This window comes from Anabrus simplex, chromosome 7 (genome assembly GCF_040414725.1).
Source record: "Anabrus simplex isolate iqAnaSimp1 chromosome 7, ASM4041472v1, whole genome shotgun sequence".
In the NCBI taxonomy this organism is placed as follows: domain Eukaryota; kingdom Metazoa; phylum Arthropoda; class Insecta; order Orthoptera; family Tettigoniidae; genus Anabrus; species Anabrus simplex.
Genome location: NC_090271.1, coordinates 89,165,312 through 89,191,998, shown reverse-complemented (window position 1 = coordinate 89,191,998; position 26,687 = coordinate 89,165,312). Strand labels below are relative to the sequence as shown.

The 26,687-nt window shown below is 42.2% G+C and overlaps 1 pseudogene; it reads right to left on the bottom strand.

Moving 5' to 3' along the window:
* Window positions 1-546: 546 nt before the first annotated feature.
* LOC137501543 (putative nuclease HARBI1) lies at window positions 547-3,299 on the bottom strand (annotated as a pseudogene).
* Window positions 3,300-26,687: the final 23,388 nt, after the last annotated feature.

Genomic DNA, 26,687 nt, shown 5'->3' with positions numbered 1-26,687 from the left:
ATGGCGGGCCGCACACCGGACGCGTCAAGTCACGTCAGCGACACAGAGACATGACGCATCAGAAAGGAGCACAATGATAAGCAATGGAAAAACACAAATCGCCGCACACCGGTCTGCGTCTTGATGATATCATCAGCATCCTGCTGCAGACACGAGCGATAAGACACTGCATGTTCCATTTCTATGCGTCATGTCTTAAGCAAACACCTTCTCGTATAGTTCTGTTCCTGCTTTTTCTGAGCAGTGCCAGTGAACACAAGTGCCAGCATGAATGAAGAACAAATCAACATTAAATTAGTGCAATCCGTGGAGAAATATCGAATAATATATGATTATTCGCTACCAGGACATTCGAATAAGAACGAGGTGGATAAAGCGTGGCATGCAGTGTCCAAAGAATTAAATTTAAATGGTAAGTAACTTACATTCAGTAACATATTTATTAATTAGGTCCATGTACAGTAATTACATGTTTAATTATGTAAGAATAAACATTTCTTGCGCAACCAGAATTACCGATAATGTATAGTGCAGCTATATTTATATTTATTCTATAGCGTACTTATTCTGCCAAGAAAGGGCTACGTTTGGTTTCATAAAGTAAGAACACAAGTGATTTCTTAATTCAACAGCCTCAACTGTTGCTCTTCTGTTGCAGGGTTGCAATCTCTGCAACACACGCATCGTATTGTCAGTATTTTCATCCTTATCTGTTACACTCGGTTCACTAAAAACGCCGTCTTTTAGTCTAATGAAGTTATGCAGAACACAAATTGCTCGTATTATGTTGTCTATTTTATCAGGTTTGCAGGCTATAGCTGTACCGAGAACTCTAAATTTAGAAGCAAGCATTCCAAAACCACATTCTACACTCTTTCTAGCTCTGCTAAGCCTATAATTAAAAATCCGCCTTTCATTTGTAAGTTCTCTTCGCGGATAGGGTCTCATGATATGCTTCTGTAATGGGAAAGCTTCATCACCAACGAAAAAATAAGGAAATGGTGAACAGTGATCATCATCTTTCGGTAGCCTCTTGGGATCAGGTATATTCAGTATGCCCTGCTGAAGGTTTCTTCCTAAAGCTGAGTTTCGCAACACGCCACCATCACTGTTTCTGCCATAGTCACCAGCTTCTATAACAATGAAAAGTCCATCTGCATCAACCAAAGCTAATAGAACAATAGAAAAATAGCCCTTGTAGTTATAGAAGGATGAGCCACTGTTTCTCGGACACTGGATACGAACGTGTTTCCCGTCTATGGCACCAATGCAGTTAGGCATATTCCAGAGTTCCAAATATCTCTCGGAAATATTCTCCCATAACTCCTTTGAGGGTGCAGGCATAAACTCAGGTTGAAGTGTTGTCCATACTGCCGAACACACTTCATCCACAATTTTGCCGATTGTTGTTTATCCTCTTTTAAACTGAAAGCTCAAGCATCTGAAGCTGTTGCCAGTAGCTAAGTACCTGGAAATAAAGGACCATGAATACTATTACTGCTAAATTAATTTTTTTTGTTAGGGGCTTTACGTCGCACCGACACAGATAGGTCTTATGGCGACGATGGGATAGGAAAGGCCTAGGAGTTGGAAGGAAGCGGCCGTGGCCTTAATTAAGGTACAGCCCCAGCATTTGCCTGGTGTGAAAATGGGAAACCACGGAAAACCATCTTCAGGGCTGCCGATAGTGGGATTCGAACCTACTATCTCCCGGATGCAAGCTCACAGCCCCGCGCCTCTACGCGCACGGCCAACTCGCCCGGTGGTAAATTAAATTTTAAAAAGCTTGTAAAAAATTATTTTAGCCAAATTAAACTATTGACAATTGCACTCATATACACACATTCTATAAATTTAATATCATTGAACTGCACTGTTTTTGTTATAAAATGTTTGTTGTGAATTTATTTTTTATGTGTTAATAAGCATTCATTGGTATTGCTATTGTATGTATAGTCCTACTATAGGGCTCTGGCCTCAAGGACATCCTTTATATGAAATAAAATAAATAAATAAATAATAATAATAATAATAATAATAATAATAAGTGTATTTTCTCATTGCAGTGGCCACCTGTAAAGACAAATGGAGAAACTGTAGGAACTGTTGGTCCAGATACTTAAGGCAAGCTCCTACCAGTGGTTCAGCAGTAACCAAAAAGCCCTACTATCTTGCAGACTACTTGGCGTTTTTGACACCATTTACGAAATCAAGAAGACAAGTGGGAAACGTAGAAAATCCGTATGAAGAGGAGCAATCTGCTACAGAGGAACAACCATCATCAGTGGCCATGACAAAAGAAAACGACGAGGAGAATAGTGCTCAAGAAATTATGCAGCCGCTACCTCGAACACGTAGAAGAGATACAAAAAGAAGCGCCATTAAAATGGATATTGACGAAGTTTTCTCTTCATATATTCAGATGAAAACAAAGCGTACGGCTGAAGCGGAGTGTAATAACCCTGAAGAGTTGTTTTTCAAAAGCCTGCTACCAGATGTGGCTAAATTATCACCTGCAGCTAAAAGCTCATTTAAGTTGTTTGTGCAGCAAAAATTAAATGACATGCTGTACGGATCAGCCAGGAATGTTCAGTGTAGTCATACTCATTCCCATCCATCAACTTCCGTATTGCATTACGGTGGTCAGACGGGCTCCTCATATACTATCTCACCATTCTCGTATGCAGAGAATTTACCAGAAGAAAACGAGGAAGAACGTGATCACTCATACTGATAAGACGTAGTTACAAAGACAGCACTGTATGGTATGAAGTTATAAGTGAAAAAACCAAAACATTGCACACATATTATTTATATACTTTGTCAATATGAACAATTTCGCAGCTGTGTTCATCATCTAATAAATAATTTAATTATCTTAACAACAAATTATTATTCTAAGCTTTGAACTTACCTTAGTGTTATAAGTAGCTTTTCATCAGGACTTATAGCCTTCCTGTAGTTTGTGTCTTGTTTTCTTAATAATGGAGAAATTTTCTGAAGAAGTTCTGTGTAGCTTTCGGGGTACATTCGGTAGTATGACTGGAATTTTACCGGATCTTTTAGTAAATCATGCGCTAAGGTATAAGCACCATGTTGAGCACACGACATATTAAAATCATGAATCCATTTTCTTTTCCTCTTGTTACGCAATTTCAACCACATGTACAGCAAAACATCATCTTCACTCGAGGAGGCCATGTTAACAGCTGATAATGCGTAGCGTATTGATGCAGACACATGCTTCTCCGGTGTGCGGCTACAAGTCTGCATCACGAGTGCGACAAACAAGCGAGTCGTTTTTCATGTTGCGTTGCAGATGTTGACGCGTCCGGTGTGCGGCCTCACTATTTCTTCACCGCTCTCCGTGTACGTTGCACCGAACAAACCGTCTGTCAGCTGTCATTAAAGGCCAACGTGAATAAAATGACATCAACCACACGTTCACAATATACAGTAAATATTAAAGGTTTAAACAGAGTCACTAGGAGCAGCACGCGGCTCGATACGAATAGTCTCTCGCGAAACGCGACCGGCCCGAAAATAATTCACGGATGAGCCTCTCTCACTCGCTTAACAGTCTGCAGCTGATAATACCGTATGTTCCTTTAATACAAGAACTTGTGACACAACGCACTTGGCGAATTATAACTGCACCCAGTTCACGTAACACTGTTCACAAGAAAGAAATTCACTGTCTTGGGTCGGTACGACTGTACAACGTTAGACTCCTGTCCACGCGGCAGCAATTACGCGTCCCGCGCACACTGTTGTATGACACTGTTGCTCACTACTTGACCGCACACACAGAAAGAAGTAGTACGGAGCGATGGTCACTTCATGACAACACACCCAGTAAGGAGAACGCTCCCAACATGTGGGGCGCTAAAGTAACTGAGTAGACGCCGTTATGTCTGGGGAATTCGCTGAATATTCAAATACTCAGCCAATCAGGGCCATGGTTACACACAATGTCTTTGTAATTTACTAAAATTTATATCAGATGCACTCATGATAACCAGATTACGGCTCAGATAATTGCTGTAATTTATTCCTTAATATTTCTCTCTCTCAGACCTGTGAAAAACCCTCAAATAACAGAACTGACCTCTATTTTTCGCTGAACACATTACACATACAACAATATTGGTCATCCTGAAATTTTAACTCTGCGCGGTCCAGAATTCATAGTAGCCACACCCTCGCTTTCTAATTGGCTGAACACACATCGTGGCCTTAATGATTTCTACACGTGCTGGGTTGTGCTGACTCTTGGTAAAACTGAACGTTTCCCACGGTCGCAGGCAAGCTTCGCGAAGTATCCAGCGACATTCTGTCTCCTGGACTTCCGGTCTCAACTGTGCTGCTCTTCTAATGCCTGACTGCAGTCCACGTCTATACTGTTTACTATGCCAAAGTATAATTTAATATTTCATTTGAGCCGTCAGGGTACGGCGCAGTACGTCCCATTAATTACTTTCACAGTTTTCAGAGACTCCGAGGTGCCGGAATTTTGTCCCACGAGAATTTTCTTAATTACTGGGAAGTCTACTGACATGAAAATTGCGTTTTTAAAAACCTTGATATACCACAGGTCTGAACTGAGAATAGCTTCAGAAGTGGAGCTGACGTGACTGTTTCGTTTTTTAAATAATTTACAACAGGAACACAGTTTTTCTCTATCAATAATAAGGAAAAAATATCTACGACAACTATAAGAATGAAGGTGTCGGAAAAAGAAATAGAAGTCCCGCGTGTGGCATTGAATTTAAATACTTTCCAATACTCTGAGATTTAATAACGTCGCGGTCGAAACGGAATAAGAGCTGAACAAATGAGTTCTTTTGAGGAAGATGTAAGTGAGGAGATTAGCACAAGAAGGTGGAAGCAATGCCAGACTCAGCTAGCAGTCACTTTATCGCCAATAAATACTCCCGAGATCAGAGCACCTGGGCTTACGCCTGTTAGTCGTCTTTTACGGTGGGCAGGGGATACCGTGGATATACTCCACAGCCCCCACCCAGGAGAGATTTCAGCTCAGAAAGCCAGCACTTCAGCTGTTTGATCTATGAATCCCATCCTTGAGAGATTATGGCTCGATAAAGGGCGAATAACCAAACCAAATCCCGCGACCCAACAGTCCCGAAAGGCCATGGCATACCAAGCGACTGCTTCCCAGCCCTAAGGCCTGTTGATTACGAGATGTCGTATGGTCGGACCCCGTGTGGGTGGGGGCAGTAGAAAAATATCCACGCTATACCCGGCCTGTTGTAAGAGGCGTTTAAAGGGGGCCCCAGACGCTCTTTACTTGGGAGTGTGGGCTGGCGACGACGGGGCCCTCAGCTGAGTCCTGTAATTGCTTCCACTTTTTTGTGGACCGCCCTTGGTCAACTCTTGTTCATTTTCGACCCCGACAGTTTTACAACACTCGAGGCCTAGGGAATCTTTCATTTTCACGCCCTTCGTGGCCCTTGCCTTGATTAGTGTTATATAGAGGATGGTTGCCTAGTTGTAGTTCCTCTTAAAACAATAATCACCACACCACCATCTCGTGTGGTCGGCACCACAGGTCCTCTCGGCCGTTATTCTTCAGACAATGCATTCATATACAGTCCAGTTAAAGCGTTAAGAGCTCCCTAGCCGAGGCGATAAAGCTACGTTCCTTTCACTGGGAAGGGCGTAGGTTCATTTCCCTGTCAAGAACTCTAAAACACGTAGAAACGAACTTTCCCGTTTTAAAGAGGCACATGGCCCTGGCTGAAGTTCACTCAGCTTGCAATAAATATTATTAGCCTACATTTCTAGACCGAGACTGGTATTTCACTGTCAGATAGCACCTCAATTGTAACTACGTAGGCTGAGTGACCTAGTACCAACCCTCAGATCCAGGTAAAATTCCCTGACCTAGCCGGAAATCGAACCTCTGGGTAAGAGGCAGGCACGCTACATCTGCACCGCGGGGTCGGCATGGTCGAATAACACAGGCGAAACTATAACCATTATCTATTACACAAACTTAATATGGGAGTAATGCGTAGAATTCTGTTAAACAAGTAAAGGGATGGTCCTCGAAAGTCACCACATCACGTCATTTATTATGCGTCTATTTCGAGTTCTCTGAGAGCACGATAACTATTAAGTGCAGCAAACAAGTTATGAGTATTATTAGACTCTCTAATTGTGCATTGCTGACTTTAGGAATCTTAGATATAAAATTCATTGAAACGTGAAAGGACAAGGATAAACATGTCGTAATGTAATGAGAGGGGTGCGTGTGTGATTGCTTCCCCTAGCCCCGACTTGTGCGCCCACACTTATAGGCCACCCGCGCACCAGATAGCGCTTATGGGTTGCATACGATACAGGAAATTAGCCCTCGTAACTGAAATTAACACGCAGGATGATGCACGTGAAATATAAGCCACCATATACAACACGAAGCAAGCAGATAAACTTGTAAATGGTACGGTAATGTATCTTGTGATGTATGAACATGTTGGCTGGAAAACGTATCTCTACATTACGGAGATGGGCGAAGTATTAAACACCAGTAGACTAGTCAAACTGTCCCTCCTACAAATCTAAAGCCAAATTACATGGAACCAGGGCAGTCTGCGAATATGTCAAGTTCGCGCTCTGAATATTACCCAGTTTTCTATGATGTTTTAGTGTCTGTATTAATGTATGTATTGAAGTTTTCTTTTAACTTCAGACAATGCATTGATATACAGTCCAGTTAAAGCGTTAAGAGCTCTCTAGCTGAGGGGATAAAGCTACGTTCGTTTCACTGGGATAGACGTAGGTTCATTTCCCGGTCAAAAACTCTAAAACACGTAGAAACGAACTTTCCCGTTTTAAAGAGGCACATGGCCCTGGCTGAAGTTCACTCAGCCTGCAATAAATATTGTTATGACAATATTATGACATCACGAATATGCTTCTGGGCTTAAAAGGCGAGAGTCCGAGATCATACACGTAATTATCTGCTCTTCCGTGTAGCGGGGACAATATACGATAAATGAAACGCAACATAATTTACACATTAATGTGCAGACATAGGTTTGAGTACATTACTTCTAATCAGTAAGATGCAGGAAAAATACGTAACGTACTGTTTTTTTTTGCTTTACGTCGTACCGACAAAAATAGGTCTTATGGTGGGATAGGAAAGGCCTAGGAATGGTAAGGAAGTGGCCGTGGCCTTAATTATGGTACAGACCGAGCATTTTTCTGGTTTGAAAATGGGAAGCCACTGAAAACCATCTTCAGGGCTGCCGACAGTGGGGTACGAACCCACTATCTCCCGAGACTAAACACATCATCGGTGCACGTACAACTTCTAGTAGTGCAAGTGGCTGGGTTGTTGTTAAATTCTAGGGCGAACGTATCACGCATGAAGGAGAGAGAATTTTGACCAGGCGCTGACTTCAGATCGATGTTTAAATCAAGGTAGTAAAGGGTACTCGTTCTCACAAAACTTGCGTTCTTATAGAAACGTCCCCCTGTAGATGGGGGCGGTAGAATAACACACACGGTATCCCCTCCCTGTCATAAGGACGACTAACAGGGACACTAGGGTCTCCTGACTTGAGGGAGTGGATTGGCGACCACAGGACCCGTAGCTGAGTTCTGGCATTGCTTCCACTTTCTTGTCTCATGTTCCTAATTTTTATCTATTGTATCCGATCTCCTTCGGTCAACTCTTGTTCTTTTCCGACCACATCGCTATTACGTTTCGAGTGCTAGGGAGTCTTTCATTTTCCACGCAGATCGTGGCCCATGTCTCTCTTTGGCCGATACATTCATTCTTCAAAGTTTCGGATCCCTTACATATTTTTCTCTGATTAGTATTATATGGAGGATGGTTTCCTAGTTCTACTTACTCTTAAAACAATAATGAACGGACGAGTTGGCCGTGCGGTTAGGGGCGCGCAGCTGAGAGCTCGCATCCGGGAGATAGTGGGTTCGACTCCCTGAAGATGGTTTTCCGTGGTTTCCCATTTTCACACCATGCAAATGTGGGGCTGTACCTTAATTAAGGCCACAGCCGCTTCCTTCCTATTCCTAGGCCTTTCCTGTCCCATCGTCGCCATAACACCTATCTGTGTCGGTGCGACGTAAAGCAAACAGCAAACCAATAATGACCATCAACACCACGATATACTGTAGAAAAGTACATAGATGACGAACACTGGTTGTCATGGATACAATGGAGTCGGGAAATCGATTACACTAACTGCAGATAGATCTCCAACACAAAAACATATCCATGCTTTTAAATGACTTACTTTACTTACTTATCCGGCGCTACAGTCCTTGAAGAACCTGGGCCTTGTCGATCACTTTCTCCTCCAGTCGTCTCTCGAAGCGGCCAGCCTTCTTCAATTGCGTATTCCTACTCTTCTCAAGTCCGCCTCTACATCATCCAGCCATCGTAATCTTGGTCGTCCCACTGAGCGGCTTCTCTCAGGCTTGGTGACTAACATCTTCCTTGGCATTCGCTGTTCCTCCATTTGCTGCACATGTCCCAACCACCGTAATCTTCTAATCTTTATATCTGTACTTATTGACGGATTCCTATATAGCTCTTTGTTGGTGCTAATTCTCCAGCCACCCTTTTCGTATACTGCACCATACATCTTCCTCAACTTCCCATGCATCCAAAGTATTTCTGATTTGCTGTGTAATGGTCCATTTTTTCGATCCATACATAACTACAGGTTTTATAATCGTTCTATACACTGTCAACTTCAGCTGCCTTAAGATGTTTGACGATCGTAACAAGTTATGGAAACTATAATAGCATCTGTTGCATGCCGCTATTCTTGCCTTAATCTCTGCTGGTACTACATTATCTTCTGTGATTATCCCTCCCAAATACTTGAACTGATTTACTCTTTCAGACCTTTCAAACTGCTCTGTCCCTCTCCACCTGGTTTTAGTTCTGGTGTTGATCACATATTTTGTTTTCTCCTTACTTATGACCAAGCCCAGTGTTGCCGCTTCTCTTTCCAGAACTGTGCAGTTCTCTAGCTGGTACTTTCTATTCCTCGCAAGCATGGCTATATCGTCTGAAAATGCCGTACTCTGGAACGTTGTGTTGAATATAGTTCCATCTAATTTGCCTGGCAGTTTGCGCATGATCCCATCCAGTACCAGATTAAAAAGTGTCGGTGATACAGAATCTCCTTGTTTTAGTCCTTGATTGATTGGAGAATTATTGGTATATCTGCCATTTGCTTTTATTTTGCAACTGGTGTTACTGAGAGTCATTTTCACGAGTATCACTAACTTTGTGGTATTCCCAACTCCTGTAACACCTTAACAAGCCCCCTCCTATTAACACTGTCATAGGCTGCCTTGAAGTCCACATAATGTGGGTGAACCGTTACGTTGTACTCGTAACACTTCTCCATTATTATTCTGAGGGTGAACATCTGGTCCGTTGTTGCTCTTTCCTCCCTAAACCCACACTGGTATTCTCCTATAGTGGCTTCTACATATGGTCGCAGTCTCTTGTGCAATGTCCTAGCAAAAACTTTGTACGCTGAATTAAGCAACGCTATTCCTATATCACCCTTTTTGTATATTGGTACAATAATGGATGTGTTCCAGTTTACTGGCATTACCTCGCTTCTCCAAATATTCTTTATCAATCTATGCATTTCCTTTAATAACTCTATACCACCATACTTGAATATTTCACCTGGTATCTTATCTTCTCCCGCAGCTCTATTATTTCTCATCTCCTTTGCACCTTAATTTATCTCTTCCAATGTTGCTTCTTCTTCTTCTTCTTCTTCATAGCTGTCCTGTTATTCTTCATGTTCCTCATCTTCCCACTCCTGGGCTTCATCCGATTGCAGTAATTCTTTGAAATATTCTTCCCATCTTCCAGTAATTCTCATTTCATCACCGATCATCTTTCCTTCTTTGTCCCTGCATATTGTTGTACGGGGCCGCCATCCCTGTTTTATCTCCTTTATACCTCTAAACATTCTTAAATCCTTTTCGTTTCTATATTCTTCAATGTCTTTCAGTCTGTTTTTCTCAAATTCTCTCTTTTTCCTTCTACACATAGTTTTTACTTTCCTTCTCTTTTCTTCATAGTTCTGTGTATGCTTTTGAAGCATCTTCTTCCTTGCACTATTTCGTCCTTCTATTACCTTCTCACATTCCTCATCATACCACTCCTTTTGCTTATCTCTGTTTTCCTGAACCAGCTTTGAGTTTTGTTTGCCGTATTGCTCTTTCCATATTTTCCCAATGTATCTCTGGGCTTTCCTCCTCCTCAACAGGCATTGCTCTTATTGCTTCTTTCATTCCTATTTGAAATTCCTCTCTTTCCTTTTTCATCGGTGCTGATTCTAGTTACGTTATACTTTTTATCCCTGCTTATACAGGATGTTAGGGGTATACGTGCAGATATTAAGCTAGTCGGCAAAGAAAAATACATCTCACAATATATGCTATGTACTTTTTACCTTGTCCTATTAGTTTCCCCATACCTGAGCCAAATATTTCAGGAGCTAATGTGTTTTGAACGGCCGTAGTAGGATACGCCGGTTACGTCATTCTGTCCACGCGTAGTGGAAGTACAGTAGCAGAGTATAGGGCTTGTTGAACCTGTTTCTTATCGCAGGCCAACACATGTTGTTGTGCACTTCCCCTAAAGGCTTGGCAAGTAGGAGAGGTTGACTCACGTGCCTGGCCACTTGCTGTACTCGAAAACCAGTCTAGGGTAGTCTGTGTGAAAAGTACACAGAATTCTTACAGTGACGTCGAAGATCCGTACCACCACATGCATGCGAATCAAGTGTTGTGTAGTTGTGTGTGATTTATAAGACGTCATTGGCATTACTCAGTGATCCAAGCTGACAAAATTAAAGGAAATAGTTAATAAGTAATGAAAAATGGGCGCAAAATTTCTGTGCTGTTATTGCGACACTCTACGATGAACTTCTGACAATAGACAATGCGAGTTGTCTATGCTTATTCATAAACTTTTCAGGTCAATGAAAGGACGGTGGGCACTGAAAGAAAAGACTATAAGTATTCAGTGAAATTGTTATTAATGAGACAAATTTCAAAAACCGTAGTTTCATCCATCGTGAACATTGCTCGAAGGAAAAAGAGCTACTGTGGAATTGCCGCCGGGCATTTGTAATAGAAGGCTTATTCTGCCTTTTCCTAATATGTTTACCCTCCAGGGTTGGTTTTCGCTGGGACTCAGCAAGGGATCCCACCTCTACCGCCTCAAGGGCAGTGTCCTGGAGCGTGAGACATTGGGTCGGGGATACAACTGGGGAGAATGACCAGTACCTCGCCCAAGCGGCCCCACCTGCTAGGATGAACAGGGGCCTTGCGGGGGATGGGAAGGGATAGAAAAGGAAGAGGGAAGGAAGCGGCCGTGGCCTTAAGCTAGGTACTATCGCGGCATTTGCCTGGAGAAGTGGAAAACTACGGGAAACCACTTTCAGGATGGCTGAGGTGCGAATCAAACCACCTCTACTCATTTGACCTCCCGAGGCATAATGGGCCCCGTTCCAACTTTCGTACCACTTCTCAAATTTCGTGTCAGAGCTCGAAATCGAACCCGGGCCTTCGGGGGGTGGCAGCTAATCACACTAACCACTATACCACACGGGCGGACAGAAGGCTTATTACTGGACAGTAAGTGCCGATAGGTAAAGTGATGACTGTAATGGACCCGCTTAATTAGAACTTCCGTAATCATAATAATATTACTACTACTACTACTACTACTGCTGCTACTACTACTACTACTACTACTACTGTCTTTACGTTCCACTAACTAATTTTCACGGTTTTCGGAGACGCTGAAATGCCAGAATTTTTTACCGCAGTGTTTTTTAGTGCAAGTAAATCTACAGACACGAGACTGGCTTATTTCAGCACCTTCAAATACCACCGAACTGAGCCGCCATCGAACCTGCCAAGGTGGGATCAGAAGACCAGCGCTCTATCGTCCGAGCTACTCAGTCCGGCATTAGAGGTTAGAATAAGTTGGTCGTGTGGTTAGGGGCGCGCAGCTGTGAGTTTGCATTTTGGTGATAGTGGATTCGAACTCCGCTGTCGGCAGCCGGGAAGATGGTTTTCCGTAATGTCCCATTTTCACATCAGGGAAATACTGGGACTGTACCTTTATTAAGGCCTCGAACGCTTCCTTCCCACTTGTATCCCTTTTCTCTCCCATCGTCGCCGTAAGACCTACTTGTGTCGGTGCGACGTAAAACAATTTGTAAGTACATGTTTCGGTAATTCCGGAGACATGACCGCAATTATAAGATTAATAATAATTCGGACTTGTTAAAAGTTCAGTGTTTTCTGAAGTGTTTTCTGACAGATTACCAGCTACGGAGTTTGAGTGGGGCGTTTAACTTTTATTTTAGTAATAGTTAGTAATAATGGACTAACACAGTTTTTATTATAATATTGGTAGGTGGCTTTACGACGAATGCAAGCTGACAGCCGCGCGCTCCTAATCACACGGCCAACTCGCTCAGTAATAATAATAATAATAATAATAATAATAATAATAATAATAATAATAATAATAATAATAATAATAATAATAAATGTTTACGTGCCAATGGAGACGCGCGGTTTCGGAATTTTGCCCACGGGTATTCTTTAACGTGCCTGTAATTCTACCGATCAGAAGCGGACGTATTTGAGCACCTTCAAATACCAGCGGACTGAGCCAGGATCGAGCCTGCTAAGTTCATGAAACCAGAGCTTGAACCGTCTGAGCCACTCAGCCTGGCAACGTTTATTTTGATACGTTTAATAGGCACTGCAAAAGCAGAATGCTTTAATTTACCATTAAACAAGTTATTTTCATTTGGAAGCACGAAGAGGAGGTACGTTTAATTAATTTATTTTTATAACATGTCCCTTGTTGATATGAAGCAAAACGTTCGATGTGCTTTGACAATTCAATTCTGATACTACTCACTTGGAAATCCTATCCCACGCATTCTTTCGTTTACGTAAGAAACTTTATTTACGTACACGTCAACACGGGGTGTTTCTGCATACGGCGAGTTGGTCTCCCAAGAATCCATGGTATTGAAATCACACTGTGGGAGAATATTTCACGTAAGCAGTTTGACAAATTCACTAGACCTGTCACGTGCCGGTTTGGTCGTGTGCTGTTCCTAGCGACGGGGGTGTGGTGGAACGGGTTCCCGCCCCTACATGAAACCACCGGACTAGTGGTATGAGCTGTCTGTCTGACCTTGACCTGAATAACAGCTGTCAGAGAGGCGAATTATCGTCCGTACTAGTACGCGAGTTACTTCGTAGTAGTACGAGGGGTATTTTTTTTTTCAAGGTCCGATCGGTCGCGACAGTCAAACGCCCGCGAATATATGATGAACCGCTGCGCAGATGTGTTGCGCAACGTCGTTGTATTTGAATAATTCCAGTGTATGAATACCACGAATACCATGATATGCTGCTAGTGTATCGTGTGGCAGAACAGAACACGGGTCGCCCTCCATGAATCTATCGGAAAAGGCTTCCCAACAGACGGGTGCCGAATCCAGCAACGATACTAGCTGTACTGCAGCGTATTCGCGATGCAAGTTGTGTTACATCACGCTTTCAGAAGCGATGGCCTAAACGGCCACGTGTAATTCTAGACGCAGAAGAAGACATCCTGACAATGGAAATGAAATGGCGTATGGATATTAGTGCCGGGAGATCCCAGGACGGATTCGGCTCGCTAGGTGCATGTCTTTTGGTTTGACTCCCGTAGGTGACCTGCGCACCTTGATGATAATCAAATGAGGATGAAGACAACACATACACCCAGCCCCATGCCAGGGAAAATAACCATGATGGTTCAAATACCGACCCTGCCGGGAATCGAACCCGGGACCCCAGTAACCAAAGGCCAGCACGCTAACCGTTTTGCCATGGAGCCGGGCATCCTAACAATAGTAAACGATGATCCCGGGCGCCGTACGCGTAGTATAACACGTGCCGTTGGTGTACCAACTTGGACCATACGCAGGACACTGCATGAAGAACTAGTGCATCCTGACCATATTCAACCATTTTCTTACGAGTTGATGTACGTCGCCACGACACAGATAGATCTTACGGCGACGACGGGACAGGAAAGGGCTAGGATGGTGAAGAAGCAACCGTGGCCTTAATTAAGGAACAGCACCAGCATTTGCCTGGTGTGAACATGGCAAACCACGGAAAACCGTCTTTAGGGCTGCCGACAGAGGAGTTCGAACCCACTATATCCCACTCATGGGCTGTGGAACATCCCCATTCAGTAGGAGAAGGCAATTTCCAGCACCGGTTATGAATTAATACCTGGATGGGTGTAGTAGGAAGTCGGTTACGTGGACTAATCATATTTTTATTAATGTTACCTGCTCCTGTAGATACAGTACGTTACTTGAGCTTTCAGAGGACGTGTCGCTTCGACTACGCAGAACCACGTGAATTTTACACGATGGTGCAGACATTTCCTCAATGGTGGACAGGACGATGTGGAACTATCAATTGGCCAGCCAGATCTCCAGACCTTATTCCAATTGACTTTAATGTCTGGGGGAACATGAAACACAAACTATATCGAACTGAAGTACCCACTTCGGACGACTTCCGTGAACGTATTGTTTAAGCAGCAGAGGATATTCTGAACAACCCTGGTGAAATGAAATGAAATGAAATGTCGTATGGCTTTTAGTGCCGCGGTATCCCAGGACGAGTTCGGCTCGCCAGGTGCAGGTCTTTCCATTTGACTCTCGTAGGCGACCTGCGCGTCGTGATGAGGATGAAATGATGAAGACAACACATACACTCAGCCCCCGTGCCATTGGAATAAACCAGTTAAGGTTAAAATCCCCGACCCGGCCGGGAATCGAACCCGAGACCCTCTGAACGGAAGGCCAGTACGCTGACCGTTCAGCCAACGAGTCGGACACAACCCTGGTGTCTTGGCTCGAATGCGTCGCAACTGGATTCGGAGAAGTGAAGCCTGCAGGGAAGCCCAGGGTGATCACTTTGAACAATTGCTACGAGTTTTAATTTGGTATGTCAGATGTTACGCCATTTGTGCAACGCAATGGCTTGGGAGTACAGTACAGTATCGTTATAGTATGAGTCTCGATAGGTCGATATTCTCATACATCCGAGCAGGGAAACTTATGTACCGGTAACAAAAATTATAATCGAGAGTTTAAGTGCGCGAGTGCGGAAGACGTGCTTGTTAAAACGCTAGAGATTGACCTTGAACGCATTTCGACAGTTGCTCAATCCTACACTGCATGTTGTTTTCTTTTTTTTTTTTTTTTGCTACTTGCTTTACGTCGCACCGACACAGATACGTCTTATGGCGACGATGGGGCAGGAAAGGGCTAGGAGTGGGAAGGAAGCGGCCGTGGCCTTAAGGTACAGCCCCACCATTTGCCTGGTGTGAAAATGGGAAACCAGGGAAAACCATTTTCAGGACTGCCGACAGTGGGATTCGAACCTACTATCTCCCGAATACTGGATACTGGCCGCATTTAAGTGACTGCGGCTATCGAGCTCGAGTTAAAACAGAAGACACTTTGCGTTTTTAAGGGCCGATGACCTTAAAACAGCAATCATCATCATCATTAACACGTATAAAAATTCAAAAAATGCTTGTTTTATATTCATCACTACTGAAATATGAAAAACATTCAATCAAATTAGTTATTTCATTCCCACACTCGTAGAGGGGTGGGTGGGCCGTCTGCTATACGTGTAGCTCTTGGGCCATGGAGTAAGGAAGTAGAGTTGTGAGGATGAAATAATTCAAGTTGGACGTATGTCTTGTACATACAATAAATTGAATTGAACATGTTAGTAAATACCTGAACGCACAGAGAGATAACCGCAGCAACAACACGGACCCCAGAGTAGGCCCGCAGAACACACCACGCAGGACAGAGACCCCCCCCCAAACACCCCGTTTATTGAGTAAATGTTCGTGGTACGATGTTGACATAGTACAATGTTGACATACATACCTGGGTAAATAAATAAACAAACAAACAGATAGAAGTAGTTGGCCTTGAACTTGCTGCGCCGAGTGAGACGAGTTCTTAGTCCAGATATGTGAACAAAACAAGCACTGAGGTCATTGACCATGCTACACTTTTAAAGGCTACAGAGCAGATTAAAGGCGATCTATCACAAGGCCAAACTTAAACATGTAACAGAACGTAAGATGTAACTCTGTCACATGAGAAACGAAACACACCCGGGCTGGGGAAACAAACACAGATCTTGCAGCACTGTCGTGAAGCACAGGCAGAAACATAGAAATATACCGGCACACGACACAAAAGTTGAATTAAAGACGGAAAAAGTATTGTGTCACATGAAGCTAAACTAAATAATAAAAATAATAATATAAAAATAACAATAATATTAATAACAAAACATCAAATATGAATAACAAGTATACGACTTAAAAGGAGAGTAAAAAGAGGAATAATACGAAAGTATGAACTGGTGAATAATAATAATAATAATAATAATAATAATAATAATAATAATCAAACGAGAAAAAAGAGTAATAAGATGAAGTTCAATATAAGTAGTAGCAGTAATAAGACTGAATAATAATAATAATAATAATAATAATAATAATAATAATAATAATAATAATACCGGTAATGTTATTTGCTTTACGTCCCACTAACTACTCATACTGTTTCTGGAGGCGCTGTAATTTAGTCCCGCAGGAGTTATTTTTACGTGCCAGTAAATCTACCGACACGAGGCTGACGAGCTCCTTCGAATACCACCGGACGGACCCAAGATCGAGCCTGCTAAGTTGGAAACAAGAAACCAGTGCTTTAAACGTCTGAGCAAGTGAGACTGGCCACTTTTATTTTGCTTTATTTTACCATTACACATATGCTTTTCGTTTGCAAGCACGAAATAATAATGTAATTTTTTACGTCCCAATAACTACTTTGGCGGGTTTTGGAGATGCCTAGGTGCTGGAATGTTGTACCGCAGGACTTTTTTTAATGCAAGTAAATCTACAGACACGAAACTGGCGTATTTCAGCACCTTCAAATACCCCCGAATTGAGCCTCCATCGAACCTGCCAAGATGGGATCAGAATACCAGCGGTCTATCGTCCGAGGTACTCCGCCCGGCATTAGAGCTTGGAATACGTTGGTCGTGCGGTTAGGGGCGCGAAATTGTGAACTTTCATTGGGAAGATACTGGGTTCGAACTCCACTGTCGAGAGCCCTGAAGATGGTTCTCCGTGGTTTCCCATTTTCACATCAGGAAAATGCTGGAGCTGAACCTCATTTAGGTCACGAACGCTTCCTTCTCACTTCTACCCCTTTTCTGTCCCATCGTCGCCATAAGACCTATCTGTGTCGGTGCGACTTAAAGCCAATTTTGAAAATCATCATAATTAGGACATTATACAACTGTCGAGACCCATAGTTATAAACGATGAGAAGTATTTTCTAGGCAGACATTATTGGCGAGTAGTCAATAATAATAATAATAATAATAATAATAATAATAATAATAATAATGGTATTTGCGTTACGTTTACGGTTTTCGGAGACGATGAGATGCCGGAATTTAGTCCCGCAGGGGTTCTATTTACGTGCCACTAAATCTACCGGCACGAGTGTGACGTATTTGAGCACATTCAAAAACTATCGGACTGGGCCAAGTTCGAACCTGCGAGGTTGGAGTCAAAAGGCCAGCACCTCAACCTTCTGAGCCACACAGCCCGACAGGAGGCACGAAATGTAGGTACGTTTAATTTATTTATTTGTATAACATGTCCATTATTCGTTTGAAGTAAAACGTTGGCTGTGCTTGCCTAATTCAATTCAATCCCATGCTTGCTTTCGTTGGCGTAAAGACATAGGTTTTCAGGTCATTTCCATACTCACTAGACCACGGGGCTGACGACCACAGATATCCCAATCCCCTAAGTGACGTAACAGCAAATGAACCAGTATTAACGCTGACAATTCGATACAGCTCCAGGGTCCGAAACCGATAACTAGGGTTGTCTGACGGAAACTAAATACTAACAACAAAACCAGTCTGGCGAGAATGTAACGTAACATGGTGAACACCGGTAGCAGCCTTCAGCTGTTATCGTAGTTCAGTTGCTCGTAAACATACAACCAGTTTGGCAAGTATATTACGTAACATCTCGTGGCATTACAAAGGTAGCGTTCAGCTGTTACAGTAAAACCAGTTTGGTACGGATGGTGCGTGACTTGCCTGTTGTCAACGGAAAGCTATTAATTCGCAGAACGAGGCATACTACCTATTCTAAAAACATCATATCACTTTGCTCTCGAAAATAACTTCCGCGGATTACTAAAAGTTTGATATATAGTGGTTCGTCACATCGTTCTCTATTGCTACAAGAAATATCTGCACGTATACACCTAACACCCTGTGTATGGTTGTTGATATCCCCTGTCTGAACTTAACCAACACCATCTAGTGGTCGAATGAGCATCTTCCCCTCTCATCACCCTAACATCCCTTATATCTGTGTCATGCGTTCTTTGGATAAGCATATTATCTATCTGATTGACTGTGGTTCCATCCGGTGACGTACAAGTTCCTTTATGTATATCCTTATGTGGGAAAATAGTACTACGTATGGTGAGATTTTTGCTTACCGCAAAATCAACCACCCTTGTTCCGTTGTCATTGCATTCTTCGTGTAAACTATACTTTCCCACATTTGGCCGATACAGGGTTTCCCTTCCTACTTTAGCATTCAAATCTCCTAGAATCACTTTCACATCATTTTCAGCAATTGTATCATATGTGCGTTCCAGCTGTTTATAAAGGGAATCTTTAACCTCATCAGTCGTTTCTTCTGTTGGAGCATGAGCACAGATCAATGTCATATTTAAGAATTTAATTTTAACTCTCAATGTGCATATCCTGCCATTAACTGGTTCAAAGTTCAATATCGCCACCTTATATGCTCTGTGTACAAGGAAACCTGTTCCAAAATTAGCTGTCTGACTACTACTATAAAACATTGTGTAGTCCCCCGAATCAATCGTGCATGTTTCCTTCCACCTAATCACCTGCAAAGCTGCTATTCCTATCTGGTACTTTATCAGTTGATCTTTCACATTCCTGAAAGCTCCTGCTCTATTTAAACTCAGTACATCCCACGTAGTCATTCTTACATTAGTCCGTGTCCACTGCCTGGTCGTCATCATTGAGACTGTCCGGTTTCTACATGTGCTCGATATTTTCGTGACTACTTACATTTTACATGGCCGAGAAGTCACCCCTGCGCACAACCAACATGGGGTCTGCCCCTTCACAGCCCGTTGGGAGGCTGCCTTTTCTGTCGGGGGTGTTCCCTTAGCCTTTGAGGATCCCTCCTCTTCCTACAAGGCAGTAGGTTGCTACTGCTTACCTCAGTTTCCAGGTGCCCCTTCCGCCAGTTCCACGGTACCAATAAATTTTATTTCCGCCTTCACTGCCGTTGAGGTCTTTAACGTAACCCTGGTTAGGGCCCCTTACATGGCACTATCGCCCGGGGCAGGCGACCCAAGGTTTTTTAAAGAGGTGTTACTCCTCTATCAATCGCTAATTGGTCCTGACTTGTGACAGGCAGAGCCTGGCTTCCTCAACAGAGGTCCAGGTTGATTGGGTTATGTTTAAGTGAGCATCAGGTTAATTCCTGGGGACAAAGGCTGCCGGGCATAGGTCAAACACTCTGTCCTACTAAGGTGGTGGTGGTTACTGAAGAGGAAGTGGAACTGAGAAACACCAGAAGGAAAAAAGGAAAAGGTCCGATCCTTTGAAGACAGAAGGTATCAGGAAAATAAAGAAAAGTGTCAGGAAGGGCATAAAAATGAAATACACCTCAGGCCTTGCAAACTTAAAACCGTCAGGGTCCAATTGATCCTGTAAGATTGGATGGTGAAGATGAAAGTGACGAGCACGACAAAAGTAAGTCGGAGCAGTTCCAGACTCAGCTCAGGAAATTCGTATGACTCATGTCTATATCCCAAAGTCTGATGAGGCGGACTTGTTATTGTAATCGAAAAGTTCCGACGACTCATGTGAAACACTCCAGAGTCCATTGATGGTGTTATTGTCTTGGGATCAGGGGGAGATTCAGGACGTGGTCTTGACTAGAGGATCTACTCATGATTGGCTGGCCAGGATGAATCTAGATGGATCATGTAAGAGGAAGGGGATAGCTGATATCTATTTACGCATGTGATGATACGGTGAGGAAGATACTGGTACAATGATAACTTCTGATACGTTACTGGAATAACACTGCTACACTATACTGGACTGGACTTCAAACGTTTGTGGAACGTAAGTCTTATTATGTTTTTGGAACGTAACTGACCTACAACTGCGGAGTGCTTAGGCACTTGGTATTGTATCACTTGTGGTGGTTTGGTATTATATGTTGGCGAAAGCTGTGAGGTGATATATCTCAGACTTTCCAGAATTAACGTTTTATAACGACAAGCGTGTGTTGCTCAAGTGAATGTATCTTTAAAACAAGTGTTAAGAGTCAATGAACACAGTATTATGAGGTACATTAATTATCTGTGTGATATAATAAGTGCCATTTATGAGAATCTGCAATGCTGAAGGGTACTTATCTGCATATATTATTATATGTACATTGTTCAACGGACTAACTACAAATGGTGGCTTAGCCCTCGCTTTGGTTTTGCCACTGTTTTCATTGTTGTTGTTGTAAATATGGAGTATTCCAGTAATATTTTTTGTGTGTTTTGTATGTATATTTTGGTGTGTTGATGAGGTGCTCTTGCATGGATTTTATTGAGAATATACTTAGTTTTTGTACAATCAGTGGAGTTAATGATGAACCTAGGTGCAGCTCCTACCTATTTAGTAGTTTTCAGAAGGTTAGGTACGGCTTGAAGCAGATGTACCAGTACGCAGCATTATGTACACGCCCTGGGAGACAATGAATTCCATTCTGGTGAACTCTGGCGCCCATACTACGGACATTTCGATTAATTATTTTCATTTTAGTAATTTATTCAGTTATTTATTCATATTTGATTATTTTAAGCATTTATTTCTATGGTTAATTATTGTTATTTTTATTTATTAATTGTTGTTCACATCTGTGAACATTTTTTAATGTTTATTTCATTAATGGCTCGTGTTCTTGGACTTGAATGATAGCAAATTCATTATTGTTGAGCTCTTGCCCTAAAGGCTCGTTGTGTCTTCAACAACTCAATTGTCAGATGACATGGAAATCTTGAGTATCACTGAAGAGGTTTTGTAGGGAAATGGCTGTAAGGTATTTTTCGCCATTGAACCAAATGGAATAAGTATCAGTCTGCAAGCCCATTGAAAATGGTACACCAACTGAATCTGTAAGATTTCATACCATTCGTAGCCAAACTGAAATGTGCCCGTGACGGAACTCGAAAGTGAGGTTAGCTTTGCCCTATAGTCTATGGCTAAATAGTTAGTGCGCTGGCCTTTGGTCACAGGTGTCCCAGGTTCGATTCCCGGTAGGTTCGGGAATTTTAACCATAATTGATTAATTCCGCTGGCACGGGGCTGGGTAGATGTGTCGTCTTCATCATCATTTCATCCTCATCACGACGCGCAGGTCGTCTACGGGTGTCAATTCAAAAGATCTGCACCTGACAAGCCGAACTTGTTCTCGGACATTCCCGCCACTAAAAGCCATACGCCATTTCATTTTTGCTCTTTAAATGTAAATAAATAGAATTTTACCGACCATTCTATTAGAGTATCACTAACTGTGGCCACCGGATCCTAAGATCGTGGGTTCAAACCCGGCGGAGGTAGTCAGATTTTTGAAGAGCGGAAAATGTCCATTCGGTCGTCCATGTCGAAGGATATCCCCATATCGACATGTAAAAGAGAATTCAATTGACTGACATTTGACTTTACAGGTGTTATGCTTTTTATGTTATTTACTGCGAACTATATTATCTGTTTGGTCGCCTAAAGGAATGACGGCTGAATTATATAGCCCGAATAAGGTCGAAACATACCGCTCCGTATCATTCCATAGCAATCGGCAAGTCCGCTTATGCAAGTCGTGTGCTTATATACGATTATAATTGGTGAAGTTGAATTCTGAGAAGAGGTATGATGGCACAGTTCAATCCTATTCAGATTCCTCATTCATATGATGCCAAGTACGTTAGTGTTTCAAAGTGTTTTGTAATGTTCGAATTTTTATACATCATGTAATTTCTGTCTTAATTATTGTCTACTGCAACTGTATCGTTATGTCTAGTGTAAGAATTTATGTTCGGTAATATACGCATCATGGGCTGGAATTTATATTCAGAATGGATATCGAGCAAATGTATTTTCACATCTCGACACCCATGCAGTTTTTCCATAAAGACCGTAGGGCATCCTTTTTCGTACCATCATTTCGAGCTAAGAGAGAGATTTTTTGCTAGTTGCTTTACGTCGCACCGACACAGATAGGTTTTGGGGACGAAGGAATAGGAAAGGGTTAGGGATTGGAAGGAAGCGGCCGTGGTCTTAATTGAGGTACAGCCCCAGCATTTACCTGGTGTGTAAATGGGAAACCACGGAAAACCATATTCAGGGCTGCCGATAGTGGGGTTCGAACACACTATCTCCCGGATGTAAGCTCACAGCTGCGAGCCCCTAACCTCACGGCCAATTCGTCCGGTGAGAGAGAGAGAGAGAGAGAGAGAGAGAGAGAGAGAGAGCTTTCTATGGGGTGGAACTTGTATTTAGACGGTCAAATCATAGAGTTTAAAAATAACTGGGATCCTCACTTGCTATTGGAATTTGGACACATTTATTATGCAAAATGTAAGGCATCATATGCTAAATCTTTAAACGTCTTGACCATCTTCGTACGTCTTTCAATTTTCGAGTTATTAATCACAGACTAAAACATACAAATCACCGCTGTTTTTAAGTCCCATTTTGCTTCGTTTATTTAACTGAAGATCACCCAGTGCTCTTCTCATGTTCTATATTTACAGTCATACGGTACCTCAACCATTCGTATCGGATCTTCAGTTCCAGAACTGTAAACCCGAACATGAGCCCATGATTTCGCTACAGACGTTACCTCGTCAAAGTCTTACTTATATGAATATGTTTACCGTAGAATTGTAAGATGACGAGGATGAATACCTCAATCCCCCTTCACATTGTCGGTGTGGAGAGGCGAGTGACTGCAATGTAAATTCTGTCTGTGGCATTTCACTATTGGAGAAACACTGCTTTAAAACCAACACCAAACCTGAGGTACGAACATTTTCACCGACCTTGGGTAAGAAACACTCGACCTTACTGGATCAATTACTCATTTTATCAGTTCTTCCTAGTTTCACTAGATTCGAGGAGCATCAAGGATCTCAAGAAGGCGCTCGCATGAAGATATGGAAGGAGAAGCTGAATGGTCCAGAAATACAGGCCAGGGAAGAACTAGCCCCTGGGGGAGATATCCCTTACACCATCTCGAGATCTCTAAACAAACTCGCAAGGCAAAGTGGGGACTACTCTTGGCAGGAAAGAGCACATAGCGTTAGTGTGGAGCCACCCAGGACCAAGCACATCTTCTGGTCTACAGGAGACTTAGTGAACACTACACAGCCCAGGACATCTTGGAAGTAAATGACAAGGCCGTCCCGGTCGCTAAATTTTGGAAACATTGCACCTGTCCTAGACACGGAACGTAGGCCTAAGTAAATATCGGTTCTTCCAGTTATTACTTTGTAATCCAAATCTACAGGAGTCTATTGTTTGTACATCCGTACACATTTTAGTTATCATTTACAGTTTATAATTGACACTTGTATATTTATACTAGATTTCTATTCTACAACACAGTCGGACCTGTGGCCTGGTGTATGCGTGCCTGCCTCTCAGCCGGAGGACGTCCGGCTCCATGGCTAAATGGTTAGCGTGCTGGCCTTCGGTCATAGGGGTCCTGGGTTCGATTCCCGACAGGGTCGCGAATTTTAACCATAATTGGTTCATTCCGCTAGCAAAGGGGTTGGGTGTACGTGTCTTCATCATCATTTTATCCTCATCACGACACGCAGATCGCCTACGGGCGTGAAATCAAAAGACTTGCATCTGGCGAACCGAACTTGTCCTCGAACACTCCCGGCACTAAACCCATATGCCATTTCATTTTTTTAATACCCGGAGGCCCCGAGCTGGATTCCCGGTCAGAACGGGGAATTAAACTTGGATATGAGAGCTGGTTTTCGAGGTCCACCCAGCCTACGTCATTACAACTGAGGAGCTATCTGACGGTGAGGTGGTAATCCCAGTCAAGAAATCCAAGGATAACGGCCGAGAATTCGCCGTTACTGACCATTCACAAACTCGTAAACTGTAGGCCTTCGGGCTGAGTAGCGGTCGCTTGATAGGCCAAGGTTCATTAGAGCTGTAGCGCCACAGGGTTTGTTTGTTTGTTTGTTTGTTTGTTTGTTTGTTTGTTTGTTTGTTTGTTTGTTTGTTTGTTTGTTTGTTTGTTTGTTTGTTTTGGGCTTACATAAGATATATTTAATCGGGGCTTCTTCCTAAGAGTGAAGAAACGTTCTACTGTGAAGACGACGTCTTAGATATGGGACAGAAGTACTTGAGAATCAAACCGAAGAAGTTGAAGACATACATTTCTCATTCCTGCTAGGAACACTGATGTGGAAAAAACAGGCAACATGTCGAGACCAGAAGATATTTCGTTGAATCCAAAGAACAATTAAATGTATGTGTAACAAATACCTTTTTTGTTGTAAAATATTTAAACTTGCAAACAAAAAGCTAAAATTTGGTGACTGATGGGAGTAGCCTATATACAAACAAAGCCGTGTAAACCAATAAATGAGGAAAATGGATGCATTTTGTCCAATAAAGATATGGATGCGGCACAAGTACTAAAAGACTATAAAGAAACAAGAATACAGAGATGCGAAAGCGATTGGTATAATCGAAGAAAAAAACCTGAACTTTACACACGTGTTAAGTTATTAAACAGAGAGTAGAAGGCAACAAAACTGTGTAATACTGTACGAAGAATGTGGGAAAAGAAATCTGAAGACGATAAAAAACACAAAAGATGCATGTAGTTAGTGTGACGTACCCACTTTGCCCACAGATGTATGACAAATTTATAACGTGGCGGGTCACTTTAATATTAAAATAAATAAATGATATGTCATTGTTTCTCCAGAAACAGTATCTCAAGGGCGCCAGTCTTCAAGCTTATGGCTTGAAAACAAAAGTAGATAATTAATAATAATAATAATAATAATAATAATAATAATAATAATAATAATAATAATAATAAATAAAAATACGTAATGAGACTCAAATAACTCCCAGGGGTGGGGTGAACGGAACACAAATCATTAAGTACACTAACTTGGAATTTAAGGATCATTAATAATCATTTCATAAAAAACAAATTAAAACAGCTATTTATTAAGATGAAAACGTGACGTAACGGCGTATTAACGAAATCTGAACTTACGGAAGCAAAAGAAAAAGTGAATGAAATTAACTTTAAGAAAATGAACTGTTGCGCGAAGACTTGCAGTAACTTATGCCATAAGCTCACCAAATGTAGACTCTGTTGTCTTGAAGCTGAAGATGGGTGGATCTCTCGTACAGGCTGCCTCATCTGTTGTTGGATTCCAGTCCTACATCCACATTTCCTGTCTTTAACACTTCCTATTGTACTCCTTACATAAAGTCGTAATGAGTCCTAATTTTAAGTGCAAAACCACCATGGGTTATGTTCATGGAGAGAATACATTCGTATTCTTCCGTATTACAGAACAGTAGCGTAGCTAAATTCATAATAAAAGCTCTCTTCCCCTATACCAGTCAGAACCGGTCTCCCGTTGACTACCTCTCGTCATTGAGATAACAAGTCCCAATGAGAGTAACTTTTGAGTAGAATATACTCAGATGCGAAGTGAACTAAGTTAAAATCTTCTCCGATGTGTAGACGTAGAATCGTAGTAAGAGTATCTTCCAAGCGTGAGAATCAGAATCAGAATGTCCGAAACTCCGAATGTGAGTCTGAATGAGAGTGTTAGTGTCCTCTCCAGCCCTTGTCGGTGGTATATATTGGTTCAAAAGTCTCCTTCCATCAGCCATATCACATGGTCCAGTAAGATTCGAGGTCTCATCCCTTCTCCCTTGTATAGCTGTGCATCCATCACGTTGCTTCATTACGTTCATTCACATAGGCTGAACTTACCCGCTGAAATAAAGCGTCCCCAAGCATAGTTTGAAAAGTGGGTGTTAATAATGTATCAACTGTCTCATCATGAGGTGGAGAGGGTAAGGTCTCTCGTAACCTCGATGACGTACTTTTCCTGGAACTGGGCTGAAATTAGCATGCTGACTCTGGTCACCTCACAACGGCTATTGGAAAATTTACTGCAAGTTATAAATATGCGTGATGTTGAAATACTTTACCCAATAATTTGTTCGTTCAGAATACGTTATAGCCGCGATACAAAGAAATGAAATGATGATTGAAATGGATGATAAAAACCCTATATATATATATATATACATATTAATTTTAAAATGACCTATCAGTGATTAAATATATACATCTTATCAATTAAATATATAGT